This window comes from Halichoeres trimaculatus, unplaced genomic scaffold (assembly GCF_033239565.1).
Source record: "Halichoeres trimaculatus isolate MK-OKI-2021-1 unplaced genomic scaffold, fHalTri1.1 fHalTri1_scaffold_4, whole genome shotgun sequence".
Taxonomy (NCBI): Eukaryota; Metazoa; Chordata; class Actinopteri; order Labriformes; family Labridae; genus Halichoeres; species Halichoeres trimaculatus.
In genome coordinates, this window is record NW_027437182.1 from 20,410,808 (window position 1) to 20,428,451 (window position 17,644).

General features: G+C 39.2%; 1 protein-coding gene across 1 annotated transcript in view; it reads right to left on the minus strand.

Moving 5' to 3' along the window:
• fryl (furry homolog, like) overlaps positions 1–17,190 on the minus strand; it is a 101,056-nt gene extending 83,866 nt beyond the window's left edge. The window contains exons 1-2 of the mRNA XM_074668275.1: positions 17,049–17,190; positions 5,205–5,274 (exon numbers count right to left, since the gene is read on the minus strand). The gene's annotated coding sequence lies outside the window, so the exon portion shown is untranslated. The remainder of the gene's footprint in view (positions 1–5,204; positions 5,275–17,048) is intronic.
• Positions 17,191–17,644: the final 454 nt, after the last annotated feature.

Sequence of the window (17,644 nt, forward strand, 5' to 3'; positions counted from 1 at the left end):
CATGATATTTCAGAGCATCAATTATTCACTACTTTATCAAAAAAGAAGCCTTATTACAAAAATAATCATACCAAAGTGTACACTTTATGGTTTTTGCTGTCGCCTTGTTGAAATAAATATTCCCACCACAAAGTGCCTGTAGCACATCTTATAGCTGTTGCTAACAGTGTTACATAACAAGAGAAGAAGCTGTAAATGTTAGCAACAGCCGCTAGGATTACGGGTAGAGGGCTATGTGACACTTACAGAGACTGGGCATGGCAGTAAAATGTGAATCTACACGACACACTGCAGTTTGGCAACGCAGGATCATTAATGAATGTTCTGACGAAAAAGGGGGATTGCTCACCTGTTCCATGCAAACATACTAGGACTGGGGTGATATGCTTGTCTTTTTACAAATTTTTCTGATGTTTGCGATTTTTGAGTTTGCTTTTTTAACACCAGACAAAGTGGTAAAGTTGAATGATGATGATGATGATGATGATGATGATGATGATGATAATGTCTACAGGAGCCATATTTTCTCAAGAAATGAACATCACGTGTCCGTTTTTAAGATTTATTCAGGGGATCTGACAACTCAACTTTTTACAATCCAGCTTATAAGCAAAGACTAAAATGAAGAACTTCAATATATATATAAAAAAAATGAATTGATTTTTGAACAAAAATTATCCCAATACTATGATACGATTCTTTTTTTCCCCACCCCAACGACAAACTGTTCGCGCATTTTCACAAATATTAAATGTGATTTTCCCAGAGTTAAATAAAGCTTTTCTGTTTGTGTTGTTTTAGCTGCAAACCTTGTTTGGGGGTAGTGGTTGTATAACATTAATGCCTCACTTTGATTTGAGTTTGAAAGAATGTTTCACTTTGCTTTGGTTACACATACACATGCCCAAGAAAGAAAAATATTCCTCTGACCAAAAGCCAGACGCATTGTGTCGAACAAACTTCTAAAGGAACTGCTAACACCCTTTCTGCAGTGTGTGAAAGCTTCAGAGGTGATGTAACAGTTTCCTTACACAAACTATGTCAAGAGCCTGAAAGTGGAGAGACTAAACACCATTCTCTTTATTTCTTTTCCTACATGTGAATTCTGAAAATAGTACACAGTACACAAACTCTTATTTGTTCATTTTGACTTTGCTTTTTATTCTGTTTGTCAAGCATTAAACCTTGCCTGCAGACAAAGTCAATAGTGGAGGAATGCCATGATACATGCAGTGCAGCAGCTCTTCAAAAACTCTGCCCTCCAGAGGACAGATGGTAGAAAAACAAACTATGCAGCATTAACTTTAAGTGAAAATCCACTGCAATTCACCAGTCTGGGATTGCAGAACAAAAACTAAAACTCTTGGCAAGATTTAAGAGAAAATTACAGGGAAGCTTGCAAGGCCTGAAATCTGCCTCACAACAGCTTATTTTGCACTATAATACTTTATCTGCCTATCTGTGTCAAAATTTTGATAAGCATGCACCTATTTTGTGTTTAAAAATATCTGTTTTTCTTGTTGAATCAATTAGAAAACCATTAAAATTCAAATAGAAAGCAGCTAATGCAACTTTTTAGCAATTCCCCATAAAACCCAAAGATGTTGTTCAGAATCTCTGTCATTGTTTGATCATTCAGAGCTGGGACAACTTGTGTGATTTCTGCCTTTCCTTGTTATTGCCCAACTTGTCTGCTGAAGAGATGAAAACTCAAAACTGAATGAACTTGGAAAGTTAAACTCCTACGTGAGTGACAACTAGGGCTTTTATTTAAAAGGAGGATATTTTGGAGGTTGTTTACAAGTTGCCAAATACTAAATTTGCATAAGTTAAAGACTACGGCCTGAGCAAAGATGCAAAGAGGCTGAGGCAGCAGGATCTGCAGGAATCACTAAACGAGTCAGAGAGACAGACAGAAGCAGACAGACAGACAGAGAGGCAGGGATGACTGATGAGGCAAAGATAGCCATCACTGGGCCTGAGTACCACAATGGTTGGTGGAGGCAGCTGTGGTTTTGCTGGGGCCAGGTCTGTGGTACTGTTGAGTTAGAACAATACTCCTGCACAGGAGGCCCAGATCCCAATCAGCCCAGGAATGTGGAAGAGGAAGCTCTGCGAACAATGTGCAGCGTTCCTATGCCGTTCTGGGTCCCACCCGCTTCTGACTTGTTCGGCTTTCAAGCATGGGGAAAACAGGAAAAGTGGTGGGCTGGGGCCCAGAAATCAGCTGGGGGGACTGGTCTTTACACAGTCAGCACAACCCTGCTACAGACACTTTGATTGCTTTGAGTGCACAGACATCAGAACCGTTTCTCCACCACATGATGTCAGTTTGAGGTCCATGTCACGTAAGGTGAAAGTCAAAAACAAAGCTGCACTGCCCCCTTATGGTGCAGTCACTGCTTGATCAAAGCCACAATCCTGCCTTACCGTGAAGAGTTCAAGGGTCATGAAATCTCAAAAATCCATAACACTGTACATGACTGTACACGGTACATTGTTCATGTTTGTATGTGACTGCCTTTATACAGGCCATTATGAACAAATTATTCTAAGTACAACTAGCAAAACAAAAACCTAAATTTAAACATAATTTGACATCTTTTTGCACAATCTGAGAATTAATGGCGGAAAAGGCTCTAGGAACACCAACCAATGTCAACCTATAATTAGTGCATAGTTTTTACTGGGTCTGCATGTACAAAAATCTCAGAAGAATGTTTCTGCTTGCAACTACAAAATCAGACTGAAAACTGAAGCAGCATATTTTCTCAGGGTGTCAAAAATATGTTCACTTAAAGTTCTTGTTTTTCTCATCGACAGGCTCAGGAAAAGTTTGATATTATTACAAAAAGGCTCCCTTCAGAGATGGACCGTTATTAAAAAGAGCCTACATGAAAGTGATACTTGAAAAAGCTGTTTCAGTAATGAGTCAAATAGACCAACACCTTCCACATCCTGTAGGGCCTATGAAGTCAGGTAAGTCTAAAGAGATAAATGAAACTTCTATTTCTGCCTTTTTAAGGCTTTGTTCTGTCCCTCTGGTACGTTTAGTTGGAACATCCAGCATTGGTACTGTATTGGTCTTTAACTAAAGGGTTTATCTATGAGGTGATGTTTACTGTTCAATTGTAATTTTAAGACACTGAGAATAACAATCTGAGTCTGCTAGTGTTCAAAAAAGCCCCCTCAATACTTAATTCTAGAAACATTTAAAAAGAAGTGAGCGTTTTTTCTATTTCAGGCCCTTCTATTTGCAGACTTTCAAGGCTTCTTCTTCTTCTCTGTTGCTTTGAACAATCTTTTTTTGTGTCGTGGACAAAGCATGACATTTGAGAACATGATCCCAGGGTCAGGGAAACGCGGAAGGACATTCTTAACATTGTCTCAAAAAATCTAGGAGAAGTCCAACAAATACACTAAAAATAATTGCAACGTTTCCTTTCCAGCTGTGAGGACACATGGTAAATTAATTCTACTTCTCTTTGCGTCAGGATGAAATCAGTGTATTACTAATCTGTTACTTCTTTCATGAGGGAACCTTTAAGTTTTGTTTGTCAGCAGGGTCTTTCAACTGCAAACAGGAACAAGAAATGCAAAGCTGAACATTCAGACAAAGAGATCAAGCTGGTTCTGCCCAGTCCTGACTGACAGTTGTGAGGTAACCCACAGAGGACTCTGGTTGTCACTGCTGAAGAATGTGACCTGACCAGACCCTGCATCAAAATTATTCCCCTTTCTGTCCTGACCTGTTAGTGCTCAAAGATAACACTCAGTTCCTCGAGTCTGCAGTAATACAAAAAAAAACAGGATTTCAGAGGAACATGCCTCTACAAATCAACTCAACACATTTACAGCTCCTTGACCGAAACACAATTTTTACTTCTATGTTTTTGGGATGCTAAGTTGTGCCACAGGCATTTGTGTTAAAAAAAAAGAGTTTAAAAAAAGTTAAACAAAAAAAAAACTACTATAAAAATTACAAAACACAAAAAATAGGTATGCTTTACATATCCTCAAAAACACGATCCTGCAAAGGTCATCCCAAATCTATCTCTGTTGCAGTTACACAGTAAGCATAAAGACGTCGCCACTAACCGTCAGGCATTTCACTTTCAATAAGTACTTTAACCAATCTGCAGCTGAGTGAAGCAGCCATATTCAAACCAAACACTTTTGTTAAATTTCATATTTTTATACAAAACAGTTTCTAAATTTACCAAGACCTTGAGTTTAAAAAAAGCATGTATATTTCTCCTTACAGCACAGGAACCCTGTGACAAACATGACAGATGACTCAGTAATGTAATTTGAAGCCCTGACACATAAGCAGGAGTGGTAATTCATTTACCTTAGCAGCCTGAAATTCACCTGACTTACATTCAGCACCCAATTTATTAGCTTCAAACGTCCAATAACGCAACATGTTACGTCTCTCCTGTTATTGTTTTGTGTTACTGTGTACATTGTATAAGTTAGTAAGATTCAATCCAAAAAAGCCTCTGTGAGCATGTGATGATTTGACAAAAGGTTCCATTAATCAGGATTATCTTGTAGCTGCTCTTACTGAGTGTGGTCCCATCTGGAGGAGACGAAGTGAAGACTGAAAAACATGATAACGTGATGCTAATCAGACCTCTTGTTTTGTTCTTATTGTATTAACCAGCAGTCACACGCAGACTATTTGACCAGTTATAAACATGCAAACAGTTCCTCCTCGGGACAGACACTCGGCTCTGAGCACTGCAGACCTAATGACAGATCAGATGTTGCTTTCATCCTCTGATTTTATGTCATCAATGGTTTCCTTTTTTTGTTTGTCACACTTTTCCATTTACTGGATCATTTAACAAACCAGCAGCCTCTCCCCCTTCATGCTAATAGTCCCTGCCTTATAAATACACACAGGTTAACTTCTAGCCTGTATGGAGGTACTGTTTAACTCCCCACCTCATGACTGCAGCATGAGCAACTTTTTTCAAAGGAATACAAACAAAGTTAATCCGAGCAAAGGGATAAACTATTTGGCAGCGAAAAGAGGCTGAAAATACTCAAATACTGTGCTACTTTTCAGAATTCAGCAAAACAAACAAAGAGATTAGTCCGACACCCTGTTCTTTCCCACAGTACTTAGCTTGCAGATTCTGTAAAACTTACACCACAGCTCAGAGCGGAGCACTACACAGTGAACCCGTGTGACGTACCTTAAGGCCATAGAGCAGGGGCAGGAGCTGGAAAGTGAAAGGAGGGTCCACAAGTTCACTGCACAGGAATCTGAAACAGAGAGAGCAGAAATCACAACGTTACCAGCAAAGTGGAAAACACAGAACCACATATCTCTTTCGGGTAAAATTTAAGATCTAACTACATTTTCCTGGTTACAGAACATTAACACTGATTTAATGAGGGATGCACCAATACCAATCCTGGTATTGGGTATCAGTGTGTCGGTGCCAGTCCAGCAACCAGCTCTATGGCATTTTTTTTTATTAATCGGCGCTCCTGGCTGCTTGATTGGAAATGTTACCTCTGATGCACTTCCTTTGTTTTTTTTGCTGTATTAACAGACCACAGGAAATAAAAGTTTACAGTTGGATAGAATTTATGTACATTCTGAAGCATTGTTTTTTGCTCAAAAACATTTAAATAATTTATAGTTTCAATAAATACTGACTCCAGTAATTTCATCTACTCATTTTTTTTACCTTTTATCCAAAACATTACGAGTCTCATCCCACAGTAGGGCATGCAAGTTATTATGTAACACTTGTATCAGATAGGTATCCGTACCAGTGTGTACAGTGTATCCCTACATTCAATATGAGCAATCATAAGATTAAACCATTGACCAATCCTCTCAAAAATGTAAAATTCCTAAAAAGCAGGCTTTGTGCATTGTTTTTATTTCAGACACCCCAGCATAACCAGGATTTAAACCCAATCAGTTTATTCTGAATACAGTTCTAGTTTTCAACTAACTTTGCACTATTTGTAAATATTAAGGAGTCAAGTCCAAACTGTAGGTGCATTATTTTGCATCACTTCACCCAAAAGAGTACAGATCAGGATATTTTTCAAATTCATATCAAGATTTCTCTTTTTCAACTAACTGTTAGAAAGACGAGACAGTTACAAGTTTTTACCAATGGAGGTTTCTAACCTTCCTCTTGTTATTTTATGGACACAACCTTAAATAAATCAAGTCCCCTCAGTTAGATCACAAAAACAGTTTTAATCCTTCCAACCTGAACAGACTTCTACAGTAGAACCTGTTAAACAAACCGGACATCCTGTAGTCTGCTAAATATGGGGATTGGAGGCCGTATACAACAAGTGTTGACAGAGCTCTTCTCAATGCTGGCCTGCTTGACCATGGAGGATGTATTCCCTCTTTTAAAAACGCATTTTGAAAAAATTAAATACAGCGTTAGAGGTTGCTCTGACAATTTTAATAAGATATGGGGTCCTTTTTTGTCCTTTGTTGACTCTCTTAGGTCTTTGAATGACTAATGTACTGTTTGACAATCACATTGAGCAAATCTTATTTCTGTGCTCAGCTGTCTTGTACATTTTTTTTAAATTATTATTTTTTATTTTTTAAGTGTGATTTATTATAAGAATTATCAGTTATTTTCACTGTTATTTCACATAGTATTTGCAATGTTTTTATTTTATTCTTATTATTTTGTATTCATTTTGTACTTTTGATATCTTGGTGGGAGGATGGGTATTGTGTACATTGTAATGGAAATGTGCTGTGTTGATAACCCTAATAAACGAAATATATATAAAAAAATGTATTTTGAAACATAAACTTCATTTTGCTCCCTTCTTATGTTGAGAGTTTTTTATACAGTCTAACACACATCGGCTGAAGATTCATCTTTACTCTGAAACTTAAGAGTCGACTGACCAGTTGATACTTGTTTGGGCCGATACTGATTTTTATTTTTTATTTTTTTATAACTGACAGCATATACCTTCAATGTTCCAGTCTTATTTTATTGAAAAGCATGGAACGATACCTGAGAAAAAATTAAGTCTTTATGTTTTAACTTAAACAACCAATAAAGTGTCCTGAATTTTAGGTCAGAGAAAAAAGCGACAATGGCTGGCCGTCAGACCTTCCCGGGAGTATATAAGATCAGTTTTGATATGCAAGGATGGGCCGATCACCGATCCCAAAATTAGGGAAATCACCGATCCAGGAACGCACCCATCCAGCTTTTCTGATCCCAATACTGATACCGATACCTGGGCTTTGGGTATCAACAGATACCGATCCTGATCCAATACCAGTGTTAGATAATAACCTGCATGCCCTACTGTGGGATGAGACTGGTAATGTTTGGAGTAAAAGACAAAAATGAGTACATGTGAAATTACTGAAGTTAATATTTATTTAAATGATAACAGTTTAAATGTTTATCAGCAGTCTGGTTGAAAAAAAACTTTCAGAAATTACAGAAATGACTATTTGGTTGTAAAATTTTACACCTTGTAGACTATATCATCGTTTAACCTTAGTATCAAGTTTGGACTGACCCTTTCCCACCAATACCTGGTCCAGCTTTGAGGGGCTGGATCAGTGCCGTTACCCGGATCAGATCGGTGCATCTCTAACATAGATCAGACATAACAGGAGAAAAACAGCACCAAAGACAAATCAAGATACAGATAACAGATCCATTCAACCAACAACGTCAGAGCACATTCAGAATAGTAGATGTTCACTATCCAACTGTTTTATACATCCGTGAAAAGTTTAGGTTCCTAACCTTAAAGTTTTTTTTCTGACTAAAGAGTATGTTTATTTTAATATGACAGGAGGGTGCGCTGGTTTAGCACAGCCCAGTTAATGTTTCAGTTAGTGATAGAAATTCCTTTCTAGGAAATTCAAACTTGATACTTTGAGGAATTTTTATTTAAGTTTTTAAACAAAAGTGGGGAACTTCTGTTTCGACTCAAAAGGATATAAAACTAGGGCACAGGTTTAAAAAAAATACCAGAATAAGGCTTAAAATTCTGTTTAGTATTGCTCTGACTCAGAACAACATCCTCTTTGATGATATGGCTCTTAAACTGAGTGCTTTCGGTCACGGCAGAGTGATAGGTCGACCTACTGTTGGCTTCTGCCTGGTTCGCTCTGTGTCGGGACGGGATTAAAACCTCCTCCTGTGCAGAGTAATAATCTGAAGATTACACACTACATCCAAGAGGCGGTTATATAAGAGATCAGAGGCTCCAAAATCGTACTTTCCTTTTATTTTATCATCACAGAGGGTGAAAATCTCTTATTCAGGTATAGAGCGGATCAGCTGTCAGTCAGAGCACAGTGTTGATGGTGTAACATTTAGTGACACAAAACTGAAGAGGAAATTAAGTCTTACTATTCTCAAACTGTAGGCAAACAAAGGAAGGAAGAACAAGCCACTGAGTCACAGCAGCCAGACAGAGAAGTTGAGGTGTGAGAACTTCCACTCACACTGTGGCCGAGTGGTGAGAACAGGTCAGCAAAGATATCAAGCGAAAACAAAACAAAAACCATGGCGGCCTTAAGTCATAACACGTCACAACACTGCACCAATCCCACCCACCACAAACACAGAAAAGAAAAAATAACTACCCATTCTCACGCTGACAGACCTGGTGAATAATACATCTAACTTCCTGTTCCAACTCAGCGACTCCAAAAGACGATAAAAAAGCGTGACCACAGAAAAAGGGTGAGCCAAACCCTGAGCACATCCTGAGCGCTGTCGCAAATACAACCACAGACTGAGCTCCTGCTCTAAATTTAAGCTCTCAGACACATTTCGCTTGCTGTGCTGAAACATATCTCAAGACTGATCGATTATTCTAAAAAATCTGGGTAATTCCAAATCTGTGTTAGGTCTGGCAGTTGAAACACTGATTGAGCATTTTAGTGTTAATGCAAAAGGAGAGAAGAGCCAAAGGTCAGTGGGGCTGGACAGATCTGATCAATGGTTAACTTGACTTCATCTTGTATCATCCTGCAGTATACTGAGCCCAGCTCCCAGCGAGGATGCTGAAAACAGGAGGCTGATAGTGCGCATATGTAGCTTGTGATAACAACAATATCAAGACACAGCAATACTACAATAATTAATTAGGGACGTCCCAATACCGTTACCAGGTATTGGTATCGGGCCGATACCAACCTTTTTTCAAGGTATCAGTACTTGTGAAGGCTGCAGATACAAGCAGCAGATACTCCAAGCAAAAAAATCTTACGTCGAAGAAGTCCTCCTCGCCCCTAGATTCTGCTAATCGCTGTGGTTTAACACCACTGAAAATGTGTGCCAGGTCCTTTTCAGACAATATGAATGAACAAGGAAGAGTTAACAGTTAAACTTTTTTATTTTGCACTTTAGTTTACTTCATAAAATACTCAAACTCTGAAAGTTGTTAGTTTTATTGTGCACTTTTAATATATATATTTTTAATATTTATCAGAAAAATTCTAATCTCAGAGAGAGTTGTTTGTGTTTTATTTGGACTTAATGGCAGAGTGACTGTGCTGTCTTTGATCAAAATGATCCGCCACTGTTAATTGAAATTTTATGTATCAAAAGTGCTAGTAGTATCGGTACTCGGTATCGGTGAGTACTCAACAAGGAGTACTTGTACTGGTCTCGTACTGGCCCACGTACTCAGCTCAAATGCATGTTCCTGGTAAATGTGGCTTCAGGCTTTCCCAAGATTTACTGCCAAGAAGCACTAATACAACAAATAACCCACCAAACACCAATTTCCTTACTATTTTGCTAAGTTTATTACAAGACCAGCATAGAGTGTGACATAAGGATGTCAGGTAACTAACCCCTTTCATTATCAATAAAATGAACAGTGATCATCACATCACATGACCATGACGCCATAAGTCAACCAATCTCAGGTGGGTGAAACTCTCTGCAGACCTCAGGGTAAAGGACTGAAATAGCACTTCCTTATTCTTGGTTTTGACAGTGGCTTCCTCATTTTTTTCTCTCATGTCTAATGGTGCAGACATTCATGATGCAGTGTTGCAGTAATCTGCAGTAGTCTTATTATATCTGAAGCACTTTGATCAGATGACTGAAATATCTGTATTTTGAACCAGCAAATCAGTAGCTGTATCACACAAGTCAGGACCACGATATAGTGATATGTTGATTTCTTTGATTCTTCCCACAGTTAGGTATGAGTAGCATCTGACACACTCTGCGGGTAATCTCTGCAGGTAGCTTTGGATCATTCAGGTTCAGGCTGAACACTTAATAAATTTGAAACCGACATCACAATGTAGTAGGATGCAATTTTCAAATCGCAAAGGCTTCAGAAAAAAAATCATGTACACAGACCTAGAAGGTAGATAGTAACTTTCCTTAAAACCAGCAAAAGTCAAAATGCTATTTTTTTTTGGCAAAAAAAACCCTGTGAGCTACAGAGATAGAATGATTGTGGCTGGCAGAGCCATGCCCCTTGTAAACTTTATTCTGCATAGTTTGTTACTCTTACTGACAACTGGAGGTCAGTAAAATTTCAGTGTTTCTTTTTCTCTTTCAACTCAGAAGAGCAAAATAGACTTGTTTAAATGTTAACAGTGTCCTTTGTCTTTTTAGTCATACTATAGAATGACTTAAAGCTTGTGTTTAGTGAACAATGCAGAAGATAAACCACCTGTAGGCTCTGGGGGGATTGTGTTCAGTATGTTTTCCATCTGCGAGAAGTGACGAGGCCGGAGCCTGAACGCATAACATAAATGTATTGCTTCTAAATAAACAATTGAAACATGAGTTGACTGACTGAGCTCTGTATCAGAAACAAAGGGGTGACATTATGGATAAGACATCCACACATTATACAGCCTATGGAGGAAAGGTACAGATAGATGTGGGTGAAGAACACAGGACTGAGGGGAAGTGGTGGTGCGCAAACACTGAAATACATTAAAGAATTCAGCACCATCAGCATGATGTCTAACCATAACTGGTTGAAAAGGTGTAATGTTTCTTTAAATATAATCCACAGCTGCCCAGGTTTACCATTAACCTGTAGGAAGCCCTGTCCGATGTTTTCAAAGTAATTAGCGCTACACAATGCAGGAAGCAAACTGAAGATGGGATGTACTCTCTGTTTGTGTTGAAGACTCTGGACTCAGTCAGTTAGAAACAGGCGGTGAGCAGCACTAACTGACCGAAGAGGGAACAGCCTATATATGGCTCCCTCCAGCTCTAAATGACAGGCCTGGCCCTGTCGTAATCACTACCTCTAGAGCGGAAACCTTTGCTGGGTTCTTCCAACTGAGAGGGGAAGTTCATAAACAAACACCTTATCACAAGTTTCAGCAGATATGCCTCTTATCTTAATCTCAGTCAGGTTGACAAGTATAGCCAGGAAACACTGAGCCATTATGTGTAACGAGCCGTCACTGGATTCAGACATGGCAGAAATGTTGGCATCTCAGCCGAGGCCGTATTGAGGTTAAAGACAGGGTGGTTTCTCCAGCGAAGGCAGACCCAAACATCAATTATGCTCCAAACCTCTCTCCAAAAGCCAAGGATAATCTTCCTCAGAAGGGCTCAATTATAGGTTATTTCTAGCGAGACTCAGTCCTTATTGTGTACTGCATTACGCCAAGTCTCTGAGTGCAATCAATGAAAAGAATGTCTAAACCAGTTAGAATCAGAGAAAGAAATGTTGAGCTTTCATCTACATTAAAACTAGGAGTTAGCCTTTAAACCCCAGCTGCTTTGTTGCACTACAAAGGAACCTCGTTTGTTATATTGGCATTTTATACCCAGCACTTTCTACCAGCTCGTGATTATTTCTCTTGCACTGTTGGACAGGAAGCCGTCAGTGATGTGTGAATTTCCAATCAGCAGAATGAAACAGCACAGCAGTGGTGCTCAGTCCCCAGCGAAGTGTTAGGTTCAATGCCATGGGCAGCAGCTACAGTGACATTTTTGCTAATTGTGGAGTCACTTCTCAGAGTATTCAGTGATGCTTCACTTCTATAGTATCAGTGACATGAGCTCAAAGAGCTACTGTGGGGCGTTATGAATCATGAATTAATGACATTTTTGTAAGTGATTTTTAAATACAAGCTATAGATTTGTCACAGCATCAGGATTTTGAGCTTTAATATTACATGTGCATTGATACCCGCAGGTCCATATTAGATTTGGACCTGACAAACTTCAGTATTAACTGCCTGTGAATGAGGAGGGTTAAGGCTGTGTTATGCTTTATGTTTTACTTTATCTTGTGCTTTTTAGGTTGCCTACTTTAACATCTGGCCTGAGAATACAGATGTAAACTAGCTTTTTAGCTAACTGGTATATTTACTGAAATGTCAATTAGTATTTGTCCCTGTAAATTAAATAAATTAAATAAGATTAAACTAAAGTGGTGCATGGAAATGAAATGCCCGGAATCAGCACAAGAGAACGTGTGTGGCTTTTATACTCTTTAACACTTTGCATGACGTCTGCTCCCAAACTGTAGGGGGCGATTTATCACAAATGCACGTCTACGACAGCACCAAACTAGAGGAGAAGGTGTTGGAAATTTTCAGAGGTGCATGACGCAGGAATTTTCCATGTGTAAAGGACCGTGGAAGAAGGTAAGGCCGCTAAAATGACATAATTTGTCTAAAGCCGGTTATTCACGGAGATGTGTGGCCGGGTTTTATAGAGCATAACTAATGTATAAAATTTGGAAATAATGTCCAATTTGCTGTCACCACTTGGTTTTCTTCGCAAGCATTCTCTCTTTCTTTACTTTATCTATATGTCAATTAACCACCGCTCTTTTCTTTTTTTTAGGTTTGGGTTTGGCATATGGCTCCTTCTTCTCAGACTAGACCTGTCAAACTTAACCAAAAAAAAAATACAGAGATTGTATCATTTCATATCACGAGAAATGAGTGTACTGAAATATAAAAAAATAGTGTCAACATGAAAATAAACATGTAAACACACTGATCCTGACCATACTGAGTCAGTAGTAAGATACGACTTGGTAAAACTAAGCAGCGACTTACAGTCTAAGAATGAGAGACAAAGCTGAAGTGCTAAAATCTGCTATTTCTCAAGTGTCTGCTTGAGGCTGGCTCTGGAAGTACCAAAAGTCATATATGCACCAAGCCAAAGAGAGCAGATTTCAAAGCAGAAATAAACGTGTTTACAGCCTGGTACAAAAAGTGTCTTGTGTCTGAATCACTAATGTCACTATCGACGCACAGTGACCGGACGGTGGATTTTTTCAGATTTGGCAGTGTAGGAAATATTATGGCCAGGGATTTGCCCAATCAGAGGCACAGCTCAGCTCACAGTGCTTGAAGCCCCCATCACTTCCAATATGGCTGCGATAGCTGATTTGCTTCAAAAATCTGTTTCAGAAACAGACAGGTAACTTCAGAGAGACTGTTCATTTATTACACAGTCTATGGGTAAAACTTGAGAAGTTATTTGAACTTGCACAGGAGGACATGTGCTCTGACAGTTTATACATAAAAGATCAAATTCAAGGTATGTTTGCAGTTTCAGCACAATCAAAATTCTTTGTATCCAAACAAGTTGCACAACTTAAGGTAAAACATTATATCACTTATGAAGTGTCGCTTTACGTATATTGACTTTATTCCGGATCAGTTTAAAAAGCACATTGCATGTTACAGTATCGTTGATATCGTTGACTGATAGGAACAAAAGTGTCCTGATGTTAAAAAAAAAAACAACATCCAGACACTACAGACTGATGTGACCTACTCATTAAGTTATATGAGAAATCACAAATCATCAATCTAAAAACATTTGAATCAAACCAGCCAGTCCAAAAGACTTCACAGAAGAGTTTACAGTCTCAGTTTCCCAAAAATTTCAACAGCTCAAAAAATCACAAGATGTTTTTTTTCACTTAGGCCAACATACACTTGTTGTGGTCAATAGTAATAAACTGAGAAGGTTAGTAACTATAACAACCATACATTTCTCTCTTTTTATGATCGAGTGTATTGTGAGATTTACCTATCGAGACATCCCTCGGATGCAACAATCTCCTGTTTTAAAAAAAATTAGCCTGTAGCTATTGCTGCTTTAATTCAAGATGATTTAAGTGGAAAACACAAACAGCAATGGACCACAATGGGAGATCTGCTTTTCAGTAGGTAAGTTGTTTCATTCACCTCAGGAGGACAATGTAACCACAAATAATGCTGCTAGGATAAGAAGAAAAACTGGGAGAGACAGAGAGAGAAAGATAAGCATTTAAATTTAGACTTCTAGAAAGCATTACTTCTTTAGTTGTCCAGTCAATAATCCAGCCATGGGCAAATGCAAACATGCTTACACACACACACACACACACACACACACACACACACACACACACACACACACACACACACACACACACACACACACTCACACACCTGGATCCAGCTGGTCAGTCTGGGTTAAGAAAACAGGTCATCTACTGTAATCAGGCCAAAAGAGTTTGAAGAAGGCCAATCAGGATTTCCCCGAGAGCCGCTGGTATAAAAAGCAGGTTAACTGCTGACAGGTCAGGAGACACACAGGCAGGTGCTGAATCATCCCGGATAGCCGTGCAAATGCAAGTTCCACATAAATGCAAACAAGGAAATGTATGTTTCTCCATAGCTGAACAGCTGGTAAAACAAAGTTAGAAACAAGGACACCTTTCTAAAATCTAGACGTAAAACTGGAAGAATGCAGAATCAACAAAAGTGACAAAGAGCGATCTATCACTGCTGTTACAAAAGACATAAAAACTACTCCACCACCAGATTAAACTGAGTGTTAAAAGAAACCCCGCTTTATGAAGCTCACTTGTTATTTTTGCATGGCATTACGTTTTGCAGTCACCACTAAAATGCTGAGTTAACAGTTAATCCTTGCAGGGGGCAGCTTAGTGAGGGGCCACTGCGGGGGCGTTTTGCAGAGCACGGTTTTTCATCCCTGTGCTCTTCAATGCCATTAATGTCTTACCAGCTTAAAGCAAACACACTAATTCACTGGAATTATGCTCCAGATAATCAGAGCTACACAGATATCTGCAATCGAGGGGGATTCCTCTTGGTTTTTGCGTGTACAAGAGAATACAGTTCACGTCAGTCCTGCCATCAGAAGCTTATCCTGCCAGGGATGAAGGGGGATCAACCAGTGGTGAAGACTGATGATCTAATAGGCTGGGGCTGGAACAGCTTTGCAAAGTTTGTTGTGTTACATGCTTGAGATACCTGGGGCAGTGTGACAAAACACATTTCTGCTAAAACTGAGGGGGAAAAAAAGCTGTAAGATGAGCAAAATTTAAACTTTGTTCCAGCTTGTCTTGATAAGGCTGAGCTAGCTCTCTCATGCAAATACGCACAGCACAGCTCCCATTACTCCGAGCAGAGTTCACCCTCATGTGGGCCCATGAGTGAGTGAACACAGAACGACTTTTCTTCTGTCACTCTCACATAGTTGGGCCATCTCCACCTCCAGCCACACAGCAGACTGACCAGATTCCTCTCGGTCTGTATCCACTGCTGGTATCTGTACTGAAAACGAACAAGTGCTTCATTGTATGTCTGATTCACTCTGGACGAGGGGAATGAAGTCTTCAGAGGAATGTTTGATGCAAAAGCTGACAGTTCTCCTTCTGTTGTGGCAATGCAGAAGAATCATCACTATGCTTAGATGTGTTCTGGGCTCCATTTTACACAATCTCATCTTTCAAAACAAGCTTTCTCTTATATCTGAGCTGAATAGTTCAGCTTAATTCAACTATCTTATGCCTTAGATAGCCTCAACATGCACACTTTACAAGGCTAAATGCTTGTGAATTATTTATTTGACATCAAACAATGTTGCTGTCTGGAACTAACTGTTAGTACAATGATGACAACAAAAAATCATGTGCTATATCTCAGGCTTTCAATACTGAACAACTGTATGGCAACATGTGATTGCTTTAAGCTTATTTCCCATTAACAATACGCATGACGATTTGTTTTCTTGTTTTAAGCAGGGTTAACACATAAAAAAAGCAAAGTCTCAAATGACATGTGCATGTAAGTTGATATTGCAACAGTCAGCGGTAACTGTGACATTATTCTGTGCAAGAGACGACAGCACACTGCACATAGTGCATTCCCTCAACTTAACACCTTGTTGTGGTAAGCGCTTTTTCATATTGTCTGTGTTTTTCCCACTAGTGAGCTGTTCTAAAACTGTGTTGCTGTCAGCAAATTCATATGCTTCTTTGAATACATGAATCACAGAAATTTTAAACCAATTCAAAAAGATTTTTTTTTGTATTGTCTCAGTAAACTTTCCCATTTAAAGTATCTTGGAGGTCAGACAGGCAGTAAGCAGAAAGAGTAATACCTCTCTGAAACACCTGGACACATGTATGAAGTATTTTCCAGCAAATAAAAGTACCAAAAAGTACTAATTAAAATAGTTTGTAAGGCACAAAGAGAGCCACTAGCAGCCTGTTGCAACAGCCCAAATAGTTTATTTTAACACCAGTCCCACCTATAACAAGTTAAATCGCCAATCATTTATCTGAATTATGGAAGGGGGCTAAGGCTGGCAATCAATTTTCCAAGTGGCCACCCTCTGGACGCGTCCCTGAAGGTAGCTTTGGGTTAGCATTTAGCTTTATGTTTTTACATGGCAAACTGCTAGTGCTAGGCAAGGGACAAGCTAGCAGCTACAGCAGAATTAGCTCACCAGCTGCTTGACAACTCTACGTGAACGTCCACCAGACTATCATGATACCACAGCTAACAATAAAACTCATTAATAAAGGATACTGCACTGTGCAAGGTTGACTAGGCGATTAACAAACACTAGCAGAGGAGTCAAACTCCTTCTTTAGCATGCTACGGCAGCCAAATTTGGTACTAGAGTTGAAAAGCTAACATCAACGGTAAAGTTAATCACGGAACTCGACTTGAGCCAACGTTCACTGCACAAGTTAGCAACTGCTTGGCCCTCAAATACTTTAATATTCGTTAAGCGAGCGCTACTCACAACTTTTGTATCCTCTCCCTGTAGTTGAGCTAGGTGGCTAGCTTGCAGACGTCCTGGCCCTCCTCCATTGGCAGGATTTGCGTAGTGGTGTGATTTTTTTTCCTCGGTCTGTTTCGGTGTTGGGAGAGCTTCACTGTCAGAGCAGACGGTAGCCTGATTGTCCCGCCTCCTTCATATTGATTGGCTGAGATTGTGTACGCCCACATGAAATAAGGCTTTCTATTACACCAGATACGTGGCAATCCTGCGAGAGCGACCTGTTGATTGGATGACGTCGTGAGGATGACGTCCACAAGGGTACACTTCAATTTCAGGCGGCGTACACCGAAACCTACCCAGATGGGTGGGTGCTCATTCATATCTATGGGTATTAAATCAGCTGCAGTGACAATTATAGATACAGCAACACATGAGTTTTCTTAATGAAACACCTCACCTGCCACAAACAACAGCGTACTTTGGCAACAGTGAACAGACTTCTTTGGCTGCCAATGCATATGTATGAAGTTACTTCTCAGTTATTTTATCTTTTACAAATATTTGATGAGTTTAAATTGTGAATTTTTGTTATTATTTAATTAAATAATTAAAAAAAG